At 39.4% G+C, this 16,789-nt stretch overlaps 1 protein-coding gene and 1 pseudogene across 3 annotated transcripts in view; both read right to left on the bottom strand.

Moving 5' to 3' along the window:
• The window catches only part of arl15a (ADP-ribosylation factor-like 15a), a 316,966-nt gene that overhangs the window by 28,576 nt on the left and 271,601 nt on the right, over nucleotides 1–16,789 (bottom strand). The gene's annotated exons all lie outside the window — the stretch shown is intronic.
• LOC133555691 (uncharacterized) lies at nucleotides 9,123–10,495 on the bottom strand (annotated as a pseudogene).

Below are 16,789 nucleotides of genomic sequence, written 5' to 3'. Positions count from 1 at the left end.
AAAAAAACGGAAATGCTGATTATCGGTCCTGCTAGACACCAAACTCTATTTAATAATACAACTCTAACATTTGACAACCAAACAATTAAACAAGGCGACACGGTAAAGAATCTGGGTATTATCTTCGACCCAACTCTCTCCTTTGAGGCACACATTAAAAGCGTTACTAAAACGGCCTTCTTTCATCTCCGTAATATCGCTAAAATTCGCTCCATTCTGTCCACTAAAGACGCTGAGATCATTATCCATGCGTTTGTTACGTCTCGCCTCGACTACTGTAACGTATTATTTTCGGGTCTCCCCATGTCTAGCATTAAAAGATTACAGTTGGTACAAAATGCGGCTGCTAGACGTTTGACAAGAACAAGAAAGTTTGATCACATTACGCCTGTACTGGCTCACCTGCACTGGCTTCCTGTGCACTTAAGATGTGACTTTAAGGTTTTACTACTTACGTATAAAATACTACACGGTCTAGCTCCATCCTATCTTGCCGATTGTATTGCACCATATGTCCCGGCAAGAAATCTGCGTTCACAGGACTCCGGCTTGTTAGTGATTCCCAAAGCCCAAAAAAAGTCTGCGGGCTATAGAGCGTTTTCCGTTCGGGCTCCAGTACTCTGGAATGCCCTCCCGGTAACAGTTCCAGATGCTACCTCAGTAGAAGCATTTAAGTCTCACCTTAAAACTCATTTGTATACTCTAGCCTTTAAATAGACTCCCTTTTTAGACCAGTTGATCTGGTTTCTTTTCTTTTTCTTCTATGTCCCACTCTCCCTTGTGGAGGGGGTCCGGTCCGATCCGGTGGCCATGTACTGCTTGCCTGTGTATCGGCTGGGGACATCTCTGCGCTGCTGATCCGCCTCCGCTTGGGATGGTTTCCTGCTGGCTCCGCTGTGAACGGGACTCTCGCTGCTGTGTTGGACCGCTTTGGACTGGACTCTCGCGACTGTGTTGGATCCATTGTGGATTGAACTTTCACAGTATCATGTTAGACCCGCTCGACATCCATTGCTTTCCTCCTCTCTGAGGTTCTCATAGTCATCATTGTCACCGACGTCCCACTGGGTCATTATTGTCACCGATGTCCCACTGGGTGTGAGTTTTCCTTGCCCTTATGTGGGCCTACCGAGGATGTCGTGGTGGTTTGTGCAGCCCTTTGAGACACTAGTGATTTAGGGCTATATAAGTAAACATTGATTGATTGATAATGACAACATTAAAATACAGTAGTGTAGTAGGCCTAAGTATTCATTAAATACCACCATCATGACAACATTAAAATACAGGAGTATAGTAGACCTAAATATTCATCAAGCACCACCATAATGACATTAAAATACAGTAGTGAAGTAGACCTAATTATCTACGAGCGCCACCATAATGACAACATTAAAATACAGTAGTATAGTAGACCTGAGTTATCATTAAGTACCACCATAATGACAACATCAAAATACAATAGTATAGTAGACCTAAGTATTCCTTAGGTACCATCATAATGACAACATTAAATAAAGTGGTGTAGTAGGCCAAAGTATTCACTAAGTATCACCATAATGACAACATTAAAATACAGTAGTTTAGTAGACCTGAGTATTCATTAAGTACCACCATAATGACAACATTAAAATAGTATAGTAGACCTAAGTATTCATTAGGTACCATCATAATGACAACATTAAATAAAGTGGTGTAGTAGGCCAAAGTATTCATTAAGTATCACCATAATGACAACATTAAAATACAGTAGTGTAGTAGACCTGAGTATTCATTAAGTACCACCATAATGACAACATTAAAATACAGTAGTGTAGTAGGCCTAAGTATTCATTAAATACCACCATCATGACAACTTTAAAATACAGGAGTATAGTAGACCTAAATATTCATCAAGCACCACCATAATGACATTAAAATACAGTAGTGAAGTAGACCTAATTATCTATGAGCGCCACCATAATGACAACATTAAAATACAGTAGTATAGTAGACCTGAGTTATCATTAAGTACCACCATAATGACAACATTAAAATACAATAGTATAGTATATTTCCAAGATGGCGCTGCTGTAGTGGCTGCTGTAGGCAGAGCTCTGTGCTCTTGTGTCATCCTTTTGTGTTTCCCTCTTGTTTTCATATGGTATTATATTTTTTTGCATTTTGGTCCGGGACCCTTTGGGACTGTGTGACAAGGGGTGCCACTTTCGTGACCTCTGTGGTGCTTTTTTTGTGGACTTCTGGATCTGCCTCCCGGGAGCCTTTTGGCCATGGAGACCAGCTGCAGGGTCTCTGCTACACCAGAGTCTGTTTGGATGTACTGGAGGAGATGCGGATGAGGGGACAGGACTGTGGAGCTAGCACTGAGCTACTGGGACGGAGAGGCTTCGCGGTGTCTTGACTGGGTGAGCAGGTGTCGGACACCTCAGTCACCTTGGACATATCCTCGCTCATCCATGCGGACTGGACACTGGCCGAGAGTGGTTTTGGCTGTCTTGGTTGCCTTTTTGGGTCTGCTTCTGTCTCTGGCCATGCCCCCTCTTCCCCAGCAGACGATGGCGTGGAACACCGCAGAGGCCACCACAGTGGATATGTTTATTTTACTTTTTATTCATAGCTGTATGTAGAAGTGTCTGGTTGTATCTGCTGCTTTAATGTCTTTAATGTCCTCTGTGTTCTTTGATGTTTGATGTTTCCCTCTTACACACATGGAAGAGTGATGTGTACTATGGCTATGAGTTGTTGTTGTTTTTTTCCCCCTTGGCCTCAGTCCGCACCCCCACTCCAGGGCCTACAGGTAAACTCCTTGTTTACCTGTATGTCATCTTTTTTGTAAGGGGCGCTGGAAGCCGGCAGACCCGTCAGCGATCCTGTTCTGTCTCCCTATAATGTTTGTCTGATCTTGAATGGGATTGTGCTGAAAATTGTAATTTTCCTGAAGGAACTCTCCTGACGGAATAAATAAAGTACTATCTATCTATCTATCTATCTATCTATCTATCTATCTATCTATCTATCTATCTATCTATCTAGACCTAAGTATTCATTAGGTACCATCATAATGACAACATTAAATAAAGTGGTGTAGTAGGCCAAAGTATTCATTAAGTATCACCATAATGACAACATTAAAATACAGTAGTGTAGTAGACCTGAGTATTCATTAAGTACCACCATAATGACAACATTAAAATACAATATTATAGTGGACCTAAGTACTCATTAGGTACCACCATAATGACAACATTAACTAAAAAAGTGTAGTAGGCCAAAGTATTCATTAAGTACCACCATAATGACAACATTAAAATAAAGTAGTGTAGTAGACCTAAGTATTCATTAAGTACCACCATAACGGCAACATTAAAATACAGTAGTGTAGTAGGCCTTAGCATTGATTAAGTACCACCATAACGACAACATTAAAATACAGTAGTGTAGTAGACCTAAGTATTCATCAAGCACCACCATAATGACAACATTACAACACAGTAGTGTAGCAGACTTAAGTATTCATTAAGTAAACACATAATGACAACATTAAAATACAGTCGTGTAGTAGACCTCAGTATTCATCAAGCACCACCATAATGACAACATTAAAACACAGTAGTGTAGCAGACTTAAGTATTCATTAGGTACACACATAATGACATTATTAAAATACAGTCGTGTAGTAGACCTTAGTATTCATTAAGTACCACCATAATGACAACAATAAATACAATGGTGAAGTAGACCTAAGTATTCATCAAGTACCACCATAATGACAACATTAAATAAAGTAGTGTAGTAGGCCAAAGTATTCATTAAGTACCACCATAATGACAACATTAAAATACAATAGTGTAGTACAGTGGTTCTCAAGTGGGGGTATGCATACCCCTTGGGGTACTTGAAGGTATGCCAAGGAGTATGTGAGATTTTGAAAAAATATTTTACAAATAGCAACAATTCAAAAATCCTTTATTTATTGAATAATACTTCAACACAATATGAATGTAGGTTCACGAACTGTGAAAAGAAATTCAACAATGCAATATTCAGTGTTGACAGCTAGATTTTTTGTGGACATGTTCCATTAATATTGATGTTAAAGATTTATTTTTTTGTGAAGAAATGTTTAGAATTAAGTTCATGAATCCAGATGGATATCCATTACAATCCCCAAAGAGGGCACTTTAAGTTGATGATCACTTCTATATGTATAAATCTTTTTTTATAATTTAATCACTTTTTTATTTTTCAACAAGATTTTACTTATTTTTCTAAAATTTTTTTCCAAATAGTTCAAGAAAGACCACTACAAATGAGCAATATTTTGCACTGTTATACAATTTAATAAATCAGAAACTTATGACATAGTTTATCTCTTTTTTTCAACCAAAAATGCTTTGCTCTGATTAGGGGGTACTTAAATTAAAAACATGTTCACAGGGGGTACATCACTGAAAAAAGGTTGAGAACCATTGGCATAGTAGACCTAGGAATTCATTAAGTACCACCATAATGACAACAATAAAATACAGAAGTGTAGTAAACCTACGTATTCATTAAGTACGACCATTATGACAACATTAAAATACAGTAGTGTAGTAGACCTAAGTATTCATTAAGTACGACCATTATGACAACATTAAAATACAGTAGTGTAGTAGACCTAAGTAGTCATCAAGCACCACCATAATGACTTTAAAATACAGGAGTGTAGTAGACCTAAGTATTCATCAAGCACCACCATAATGGCTTTAAAATACAGTAGTGTAGTAGACCTACAGTAAGTATTCATCAAGCACCACCATAATGATAACATTAAAATACAGTAGTGTAGTGGACCTAAGTATTCATCAAGCACCCCCATAATGACTTTAAAATACAGGAATGTAGTAGACCTAAGTATTCATCAATCACCACCATAATGACAACATTAAAATACAGTAGTGTAGTAGACCTAAGTATTCATTAAGTACCACCATAATGACAACATTAAAATACAGTAGTGTAGTAGACCTAAGTATTCATTAAGTACCACCATAATGACAACATTAAAATACAGTAGTGTAGTAGACCTAAGTATTCATTAAGTACCACCATAATGACAACATTAAAATACAGTAGTGTAGTAGACCTAAGTATCGGCGGCGATGAACAAGAAGAACGCGGAGTTGGAGAATAATTACAACACTTTATGTACATATTTATATACATATTTATATAATATTTACATAGTTATATAATATGTAACTACAAGCTCCATTCACAGACAAAGTCCATTGCTTTTATGAGCGGTCGAGCGAGTCAAAAGCTGGAAAAAAATAAATAAATCAAAATTTTTTTTTTTTTTTTTTTTTTTTTTGTGGCGGACGTAATTCTTTCGTGGCGTGACGCCACACATAAATGAATGTGTGGGAAACCCTGTACCAGTGGTTGACCTGAACAGTCTGCCAGGATGAAGAACCTGCTAAGTGAGCAGAGCCCCATGAAGGAGAACATCTGCTTCTCCCTTCCTCAGCGGGTGAGCCGGCATCTTGCTGGTGCGCCACACGGCAGGGGGCCAACGTGCCAACACCCTGACTAACCTCCTTGGTCTGGAGATCTTCTAAAGGAGACCTGCCATGATGTCCCAGCCCACACAGAGCCCCGTGTCACCCCCACCCTTCTTTCCGCAGGACCCCCCTGGTCGGACCCTCTGGAGGCCCCCATTCATGCACGACCCTGACAGGTGAAAGCTGTGGCAGCCCCCACACTTCAGCACGCGGCATGGCCATCAAAGTGCTCGCCTTCTGCAACACATTTAAACCATCACGTCTTCACACACTTTCACTATATTGAAAAGAAGTAGGCCGGCTTCAATGCTTGAAGAAGCCTACAATTTTTGGTTGTATTTTCCGCTCCGTATGCTGAATGGCAATATACGATATATATCTCGATATTTTTTTCATAAAGTAAAAACAAAACACAAATCAGTCCTAGTTTCCTGAGATACTAAGTATGTAATTATTTTGACTTAGTAAACATTAGATATATAGATAGATAGATAGAACTTTATTGATTCCTTCAGGAGAGTTCCTTCAGGAAAATTAAAATTCCAGCAGCAGTGTACAGAGTTGAGATCAATTTTAAAAAAAATAAATAATGGAGGTTTAAATGGAAACAAAATAGAGAAATATTACAATAAGAATAAAAAATAAAAAGCAACAATGGGAATAAAAATATAACAGTAAAATAAGAATATAACAAGAAAAAATAGGCAGTAGTAACCATGTTATGAAATAGTATTGCACTGTCATCCTAGTACCCCCCGCCCCCCGCCCCAGAGAGGAGTTGTACAGTCTAATGGTGTGTGGGACAAAGGAGTTTTTGAGTCTATATATGTATATATATATATATATGTATATATATATATATATATATATATATATATATATATATATATATATATATATATATATATATAAATAAAAAAATATAATATTTATATATATATATATATATATATATATATATATATATATATATATATATATAATATTGACTTACTGAGACAAAATAATGACATAATTAGTATCTCAGGAAACTAGGACTGTTTTGTGTTTTGTTTTTACTTTAGTAAATATTGACTTACTAAGACAAAATAATGACATACTTAGTATCTAGGACTGTTTTGTGTTTTGTTTTTCAGAATCAGAAATACTATCGAGATAAATATCGTTTATTGCCATTCAGCATTCGGAGGGGAAAACACAACCAGAAATTGTAGGCTTCTTCATGCATTGAAGCCGGCCTACTTCACCACAGTCTGTAGTCTATTGCCCCCCCAGGCAGCGATGAGATGGAGACGTGTATCGCACGTGAAAAAGATTTCTGGATTTTTTTAAAGTAAACGTTCCAAACCATCTACTCAGTGACTCATATTCATTGTATTTGGAATTCAATCAGACAAAGCACCATTATGATTCAGTTGAAGACACTGTTCAAACTTCACAGAACAAGTACACAGAACAAGAATTATGATGAACATATTGAACCCCTCATTAATTTGACTGAGTCAAATTAATGACTTACTGTAAATAAACGTTTGAAATAAGCATTTGAAACAAAGTGTTAGAATTGGGGCCACATGCTGACATATGCTTAACTCATCAGTCTTAATTTATTACAGCATTTAGGAAGCCTGTAGTTGATTTTTATTAAGTAAATGTTATATTTTTTATCAACATGTGATAGCAGGGAAGCTGCAATTCAAAACTAGGCTGCTACATTACTAATGATTAATGTAACTATAGCTGAAAAAATAGTACAATAGCAATAGGAGAGACTATTTTTCCCTGAACACCATGGAGTTCATGTTTGGTTACATGCTCTGCGTGTAACCAATCGGATGGTTGTGAGGGTTGGACAATGCTGGGTGCTGCAGAGATGTACTGACAGAGGCAGAGACAGTACGAAGCGTAGCAGCTTATTAAGACTTTAATTTAGCACCAAATGATAATAAAACATTTAATTAAGTCAAATACAAATAAGGCAACCAGAGAAGTATCCTACACTTCTCTTTTGTAACGTAAATCTGAACAGCCGATATGGGCTTCTACATCAACTATATGATTTCCCTGAGAAGCTGGACAGGACAAAAAAATGCATATTACTCTTCATGGCTACATTATACGCCCCCACTACCACCCCTCACCCGCGCCCCCTCCGTGCGTCGGTTGAGGTGGGCGGCGTTTGGTGCTAGAGTGGGTGTATAATGTAGCCAGGAAGAGTTAGGGATGCATGGGATGTTCTCCCGAAATGTGTTTGTTATTCTTGTTTGGTCTGGGTTCACAGTGTGGCGCATATTAGTAAGACTGTTAAAGTTGTTTATACTACAACCCTCAGTGTAACCTGTATGGCCGTTTAATAAGTATGCCTTGCAGTCACGTGTGTTAACAGAAGCTGCGTATGGTGTGCGTCCGGCTGGCACGCGGTTAGCATGGTGTAAAAGCGGGCGCGACAACAAGCTTTGGAGGACGTTAAAAGTATTGCTATCACGGCACGCCCTTAATTTTGTAGACCGGGTTGAAATCGGAGAATATTAGCCCCGGGTGATTCCCGGGAAAGGCACCAAAATCCGGAAACCACCCGAAATAATCGGGGGTGTCGGCGATTATGCAGCTGAGCCACATCATGGGGCGGTATAGCTCGGTTGGTAGAGCGGCCGTGCCAGCAACTTGAGGGTTGCAGGTTCGATCCCCGCTTCCGCCATCCTAGTCACTGCCGTTGTGTCCTTGGGCAAGACACTTTACCCACATGCTCCCAGTGCCACCCACACTGGTTTAAATGGAACTTAGATATTGGGTTTCACTATGTAAAGCGCTTTGAGTCACTAGAGAAAAAGCGCTATATAAATATCATTCACTTCACTTCACTTCATCAAAGAGCCGCAGGTTGCTGACCCCTAAACTATTGGATTTGCCAGGTGTCTGGGAAAGACAGATTAAAATAAATAATCTTATTTATATACATTTTTTTAAATACGTTTTTTAATCGATTAAGAATCGTTCCAAATAAGAATTGCGATTCATTTTGAAATCCATTTTTTGGTGTGACATTCGCTTGTCCCTTTAGGGGTCACGGGGGGTGCTGGAGTCGATCTCAGCTGCATTCAGGCAAGTCGCCACCTCATCGCAGGGCCAACACAGATGGACAGACAATATATTTATATTTATATATATATATTTATATATATATATATATATATATATATATATATATATATATATATATATATATATATATATATATATATATATGCCCCTCTGCTAACCACTCTGCACGGTAGAAGAGGGGTTAGTGCGTTTGCCTCACAATACGAAGGTCCTGAGTAGTACTGGGTTCAATCCCGGACTCGGGATCTTTCTGACTGCGTGGGTTCCTTCCGGGTACTCCGGCTTCCTCCCACTTCCAAAGACATGCACCTGGGGATAGGTTGATTGGCAACATTAAATTGGCCCTAGTGTGTGAATGTGAGTGTGAATCAATCAATCAATCAATCAATGTTTATTTATATAGCCCCAAATCACAAATGTCTCAAAGGACTGCACAAATCATTACGACTACGACATCCTCGGAAGAACCCACAAAAGGGCAAGGAAAACTCACACCCAGTGGGCAGGGAGAATTCACATCCAGTGGGACGCCAGTGACAATGCTGACTATGAGAAACCTTGGAGAGGACCTCAGATGTGGGCAACCCCCCCCCCTTTAGGGGACCGAAAGCAATGGATGTCGAGCGGGTCTAACATGATGCTGCGAAAGTTCAATCCATAGTGGCTCCAACACAGCCGCGAGAGTTCAGTCCAAAGCGGATCCAAGACAGCAGCGAGAGTCCAGTCCACAGGAGACCATCTCAAGCGGAGGCGGATCAGCAGTGTAGAGATGTCCCCAATCGATACAGGCGAGCGGTCCATCCTGGGTCCCGATGAGCGGTCCATCCTGGGTCTCGACTCTGGACAGCCAGTACTTCATCCATGGTCATCGGACCGGACCCCCTCCACAAGGGAGGTGGGGGACATGGGAGAAAGAAAAGAAGCGGCAGATCAACTGGTCTAAAAGGGAGGTCTATTTAAAGGCTAGAGTATACAGATGAGTTTTAAGGTGAGACTTAAATGCTTCTACTGAGGTAGCATCTCGAACTGTTACCGGGAGGGCATTCCAGAGTACTGGAGCCCGAACGGAAAACATTCTATAGCCCGCAGACTTTTTTTGGGCTCTAGGAATCACTAATAAGCCGGAGTCTTTTGAACGCAGATTTCTTGCCGGGACATATGGTACAATACAATCGGCAAGATAGGCTGGAGCTAGACCGTGTAGTATTTTATACGTAAGTAGTAAAACCTTAAAGTCACATCTTAAGTGCACAGGAAGCCAGTGCAAGTGAGCCAGTACAGGCGTAATATGATCAAACTTTCTTGTTCTTGTCAAAAGTCTAGCAGCCGCATTTTGTACCAACTGTAATCTTTTATGCTAGACATGGGGAGACCCGAAAATAATACGTTACAGTAATCGAGACGAGACGTAACAAACCCATGGATAATGATCTCAGCATCTTTAGTAGACAAAATGGAGCGAATTTTAGCGATATTACGGAGATGAAAGAAGGCCGTTTTAGTAACGCTTTTAATGTGTGCCTCAAAGGAGAGAGTTGGGTCGAAGATAATACCCAGATTTTTACCGAGTCACCTTGTTTTATTATTTGGTTGTCAAATGTTAAAGTTGTATTATTAAATAGAGGTCGGTGTCTAGCAGGACCGATAATTAGCATTTCCGTTTTTTTGGCGTTAAGTTGCAAAAAGTTAGCGGACATCCATTGTTTAATTTCATTAAGACACGCCTCCAGCTGACTACAATCCGGCGTGTTGGTCAGCTTTAGGGGCATGTAGAGTTGGGTGTCATCAGCATAGCAGTGAAAGCTAATACTTTTTTTGCGTATGACGTCACCTAGCGGCAGCATGTAAATGCTGAAGAGTACAGGGCCAAGGACCGAACCCTGGGGAACTCCACACGTTACCTTAACATAGTCTGAGGTCACACTGTTATGGGAGACGCACTGCATCCTATCAGTAAGATAAGAGTTAAACCAAGACAGGGCTGAGTCTGACATACCAATTCGTGTTTTGATACGCTCTAATAAAATATTATGATCGACGGTATCGAAAGCAGCGCTAAGATCGAGGAGCAGCAACAGAGATGACGCATCAGAGTCCATCGTTAGCAATAGATCATTAGTCAATTTTGCGAGGGCTGTCTCAGTCAAGTGATTTGCCCTGAAACCGGATTGAAAGGTTTCACATAGATTGTTAAACGCTAAGTGTTCATTTAGCTGCTCTGCAACAATTTTTTCGAGGATTTTCGAAATAAAGGGAAGTTGAGACACCGGTCGGTAGTTTACCATGAGGTCAGGATCGAGGTTAGGTCTTTTAAGAAGAGGATGAATAACCGCTTTTTTGAATGCTAGGGGAACAGTGCCCGAGGAGAGTGATAAGTTTATAATATTTAGCACTGATGGACCTAATAATACAAAGAGCTCCTTGATCAGTTTCCCAGGAATAGGGTCAAGTAAACATGTTGTCTGTTTTATTCCATTTACACGTTGTAACAATTCCTCTAATGTTATTTCCTCAAAACGAGAGAAACTATTTTGGAGGGCAGTATCCGCCGTATATACCATCGTATCAGTGTTAATAGAACCCCGTTGTAGCTGGGACGCATTGTCTTTAATCTCCTTTCTAATAAGTTCAATTTTCTTATTAAAGAACTTCATAAAGTCATCTGCCGAATGGGTGGAGCTACTGGAAGGAGTCCCTTGTTGGGTTAGCGATGCTACTGTACTAAACAAAAATTTTGGATCGTTTTTATTAATGCGGATGAGATTTGAGTAATAATTAGTTTTAGCTAAGGTAAGCATGCGTTTATAAGTTATTAAACTATCACTCCATGCTTGATGGTGCACCTCAAGTTTAGTCATGCGCCATTTGCGTTCCAGCTTTCTACATAATAATTTCTGAGCTCTAGTTTCTTCAGTAAACCATGGCGTATGCCTTTTTGGAGCCTTTTTTAACTTCAGCGGTGCTATACTATCAATGGTTTCGCGCAGGGCGTTGTTAAAGTTGTTAGCGAGGTTATCAATAGAGCCCACATACTTTGGGAACGGTGCCATTACCGAGGGCAGTAGGTCAGCAAGAGTCGTCGTTGTGGCAGCATTAATGTTGCGGCTGCTATAGCAGTTTTTATTATTATTAGCTTGCCGAACATGAGTCTGAACTTCGAATTTTATAAGGTAATGATCGGACATTACTTTAGTATACGGGAGTATGATAACTTTGGAAACGGTGATACCTCTGACAAGCACTAGGTCTATCGTATTACCGCTGCGATGCGTCGGTTCATTTATTATTTGTGTAAGACCACAGCTATCAATTCTAGTCTGGAGCGCCACGCACGGTGGGTCCAATGGGGTATTCATATGGATATTAAAGTCTACCATTATAATTATATTATCGGCGTGTGTCACTAGATCAGCAACAAACTCTGAAAATTCACTAATAAAGTCCAAATAGGGCCCTGGGGGGCGGTAGATAACGGCCAGGCACAGAGGCAGAGGTGTGGCAGACTTCATAGAAAGCACCTCAAACGATTTATATTTATTATTTAAGTTAGGACTAAAGTTAAAGTTTTCGTTGTATATTAGTGCGACCCCCCCTCCCCTTTTAAGGCGACGGGCAATATGCGCATTCGTATATTTAGGAGGGGATGCCTCATTTATCGCAAAAAAGTCGTCTGGTTTAAGCCAGGTTTCGCTAAGACCGATGACGTTAAGATTAATGACCTCATTAACTAATAACGTTTTGGGAGACAAAGATCTAATGTTTAGAAAGCCCATATTATAGGTAGTGGGCTGTTTTAAGGAGTTGTTGATAAAATTATCCGTAGTAACAATATTAATAATGTTGCGTTTATTATGCACAGTGTACTTAAAATAATTACGACCATATCTAGGAATTGATATGACGGGAATTTTCAGATTGTCTACTTGGTGCTGCGATAAACTGAACGCATCATAATTTGCCACCTCAGGAGAACGCATGTCTAACTCTGACGTAGTCATAGTCATAGCAGAAAAAACATTTTGTGAGTTGTGTATTATTCTACGAAATTTGCTATGTGTACAGGGATCATCCAGCCTGGCGCTGGCTAGTTCTAACTTAACTGACTCCATACCCAGGCTAGCAGGCTCTGTAATTGCCTGTGACTGGGCTTGCTCTAGTGCAGTTAGTCAAATGTGGCTCAATGCGAAATCTATGTTCCGAGACAAGAGGATAGCGAATGTTGTCTGTCTATCTGTGTTGGCCCTGCGATGAGGTGTCGACTTGTCCAGGGTGTACCCCGCCTTCCGCCCGATTGTAGCTGAGATAGGCACCAGCGCCCCCCGCGACCCCAAAGGGAATAAGCCGTTAGAAAATGGATGGATGGGATGAGTATAAACATATATACATATATACATACAAACCCTGTTTCCATATGAGTTGGGAAATTGTGTTAGATGTAAATACAAACGGAATACAATGATTTGCAAATCCTTTTCAACCCATATTCAATTGAATGCACTACAAAGACAAGATATTTGATGTTCAAACTCATAAGCTTTATTTTTTTTTGCAAATAATAATCAACTTAGAATTTCATGGCTGCAACACGTGCCAAAGTAGTTGGGAAAGGGCATGTTCACCACTGTGTTACATCACCTTTTCTTTTAACAATACTCAATTAACGTTTTGGGAACTGAGGAAACGAAGTGTTGAAGCTTTGAAAGTGGAATTCTTTCTCATTCTTGTTTTATGTAGAGCTTTAGTCATTCAACAGTCCGAGGTCTCCGCTGTCGTATTCAACGCTTCATAATGCGCCACACATTTTCAATGGGAGACAGGTCTGGACTGCAGGCAGGCCAGGATAGTACCCTCTTTTACTACAAAACCACGCTGTTGTAACACGTGGCTTGGCATTGTTTTGCTGAAATAGGCAGGGGCATACATGATATCGTTGCTTGGATGACAACATATGTTGCTCCAAAACCTGTGTGGACCATTCAGCATTATTGGTGCCTTCACAAATGTGTAAGTTACCCATGCCTTGGGCACTAATACACCCCCATACCATCACAGATGCTGGCTTTTCAACTTTGCGCCTATAACAATCCGGGTGGTTATTTTCCTCTTTGTTCCGGAGGACACCACGTCCAGTTTCCAAATATAATTTGAAATGTGGACTCGTCAGACCACAGAACACTTTTTCACTTTGCATCAGTCCATCTTAGATGAGCTTGGGCCCAGCGAAGACAGCGGCGTTCCTTGGTGTTGTTGATAAATGGGTTTGGCTTTGCATAGCAGATTTTAACTTGCACTTACATATGTAGCAACCAACTGTAGTTACTGACAGTGGTTTTATGAAGTGTTCCTGAGCCCACGTGGTGATATCCTTTACACACTGATGTCGGTTTTTGATGCAGTACCGCCTAAAGGAACAAAGGTCCGTAATATCATCGCTTTCGTGCAGTGATTTCTCCAGATTCTCTGAATATTTTGATGATTTCATGGACCGTAGATGGTAAAATCCCTAAATTCCTTGCAATAGCCCCTCCATCCGTCCATTTTCTACCACGTATTTCCTTTTGGGGTAGCGGGGGACGCTGGCGCCTATCTCAGCTACAATCGGGCGGAAGCCCTTGCAATAGCTCGCTGAGAAATGTTGTTCTAAAACTGTTCGACAATTTGCTTACAAATTGGTGACCCTCGTCTCATCCTTGTTTGAGAATTACTTAGCATTTCATGGAAGCTGCTTTTATACACAATCATGGCACCCACCTGTTCCCATTAGCCTGCACACTTGTGGGATGTTCCAAATAAGTGTTTGATGAGTATTCCTCAACTTTATCAGTAATTATTGCCACATTTTCCAACTTCTTTGTCACGTGTTGCTGGCATCAAATTCTAAAGTTAATGATTATTTGCAAAAAAAAAAGTTTATCAATTTGAACATCAAATATGTTGTCTTTGTAGCATATTCAGCTGATAATGGGTTGAAAATGATTTGCAATTAATAGTATTCAGTTTATATTTACATCTAACACAATTTCCCAACTCATATGGAAATGGGGTTTTGTACATATACACTCACAGACACACACAAACACACACACATATCTATATATATATATATATATATATATATATATATATATATATATATATATATATATATATATATATATATATATATACATACACATACATACCTATGTACATATGTATATATATATATATACATACAGTATATGTATATATTAGGGGTGTGGGGAAAAATCGATTCAAATAAGAATCGAGTATTGTGCGATTCATAATCGATTGTCATTTTTTTTAAATCGATTTTTTTTTATTTAAGAAAAAAAAAAGTATATATATATTTTTTATCAATCCAACAAACCACTACACAGCGATACCATAACAATGCAATCCATTTCCAAAACCAAACCTAACCCAGCAACACTCAGAACTGCAATAAACAGAGCAATTGAGAGGAGACAAACACGACACAGAACAAACCAAAAGTAATGAAACAAAAATGAATATCATCAACAACAGTATTAATATTAATTATAATTTCAGCATAGCAGTGATTAAAAATCCCTCACTGACATTATCATTAGACATTTATAAAAATAATAAAAAAGAATGCGTGTAGTGCATATATATGTTTTTTTTTAAATATATTTAGATATATATATATATTTATATATGCATATATATATATATATATATGTATACTGTATATATATATATATATATATATATATATATATATATATATATATATATATATATGTTGTTGTTTTTTTTTAGCGATTTATTAAAACTATGAGGAGATTTAGAACCGGGAAGAAAAAGAATCGCGCTTTGTTTGTGAATCAATTTTTTTTTGGGCAGCCCTAACAATCAATCACCATCAAAAGGACTTCCGGGTGACAAAACAAAAGTTATGCCACTTTAGTTGGATGTTGACACAACATAACGATGGATTATTTTGCATCCTGGTAAAAAAACTAAATGTTTGAATGAAAAAGAACCTTCCAAGTGTTGGACCCCTATGAGTCAGCAATGGGTCAAATACATGGTGAATAGGCAAGTCTTGTGCTGGCGAGTCGTCCCACCCTGCTTGAAAATCGCACAAAAGGGAGGGCACGGGCCACAATCCCCCCCACCTCCCCAATGGGAAGTCCAGTTTTGAATAGGGTCTGGCTGGCTGAATGCTGGTCATCCCTGATTTGGAGAGGGCCTGCTGAGGTCAGGGTTCAGCAACATTTGACGCGGGCTGTGGGAAAAAGGCCAGCGGCGTGCCCGCACAACCTGCCGACAGCCCTCTCGCCCAAAATGCCCCTTAACCTCCCGGCACCCAGAGATGAAAGGGTGAGAAAGGCTGCATGGTTGGGAAAAGAAGAGAAAGATGGAGGAGGTCTATAGAATCAAAGTGATGGAGTTGTGGTAGCAGGTCAGGAATAAGTGGGAGAAAAGTACTTTCGACACCAGTTCCTCAACTCACCAGGTTTTCACATACCAGGTGTCTTTTGAGTGACAAGCATTCCCACCAGTAGTTGTACTGTAAGATAGTCATGGTCTCATTTACCAACTTAAATGATCGCTCTCAACATTTCAAGTATAAGTATGTCTGCAACTTGTGCACCATAAAGGAGACAAGGCTGTAATCAGAACTCATTAGAGGTACAAAACAATATCAATATATATCATGATAGACACGTAATCGATAACAATTAAAGCATTTGTTTTTAACGTTTGAGTTTGTTTTTTTTCTTGTTCGTCTGAAGAAAGCGGAAGTTGAAAAGCAAGGTTGGTTGCATGAACAAAGACACTCGCTCTCTGGTAACCGAGCAACACAGGAAGCGGTCATTGATTAATGGGAGGGACATGCTAACAGCCAATCAAATAACAGTATTGACTACCATGTTTGGTTTCGCCATCTTTTTATACGGCAGTTAATTCTTTGCAAAGAGTGAGAAGAGAAAATAAAAATGATAAAAATAGAAATTGTGGACAAAAGACTAAAAGTCCACCAGTTTTTTTGGCCCCTTTAAACCTATCCATCTAATTAATAAAAAGCATAATTTAATGACAATGAGATGAAACGTTAATAGTAATACTGAACAAAAAGGCAAAAACATTCATTTAGCCTTTTTAATAGT

This window comes from Nerophis ophidion, linkage group LG07 (genome assembly GCF_033978795.1).
Source record: "Nerophis ophidion isolate RoL-2023_Sa linkage group LG07, RoL_Noph_v1.0, whole genome shotgun sequence".
Taxonomy (NCBI): Eukaryota; Metazoa; Chordata; class Actinopteri; order Syngnathiformes; family Syngnathidae; genus Nerophis; species Nerophis ophidion.
The sequence above is the reverse complement of the archived record's forward strand: the minus strand, read 5'-3'. Positions and strand labels throughout refer to the sequence as shown.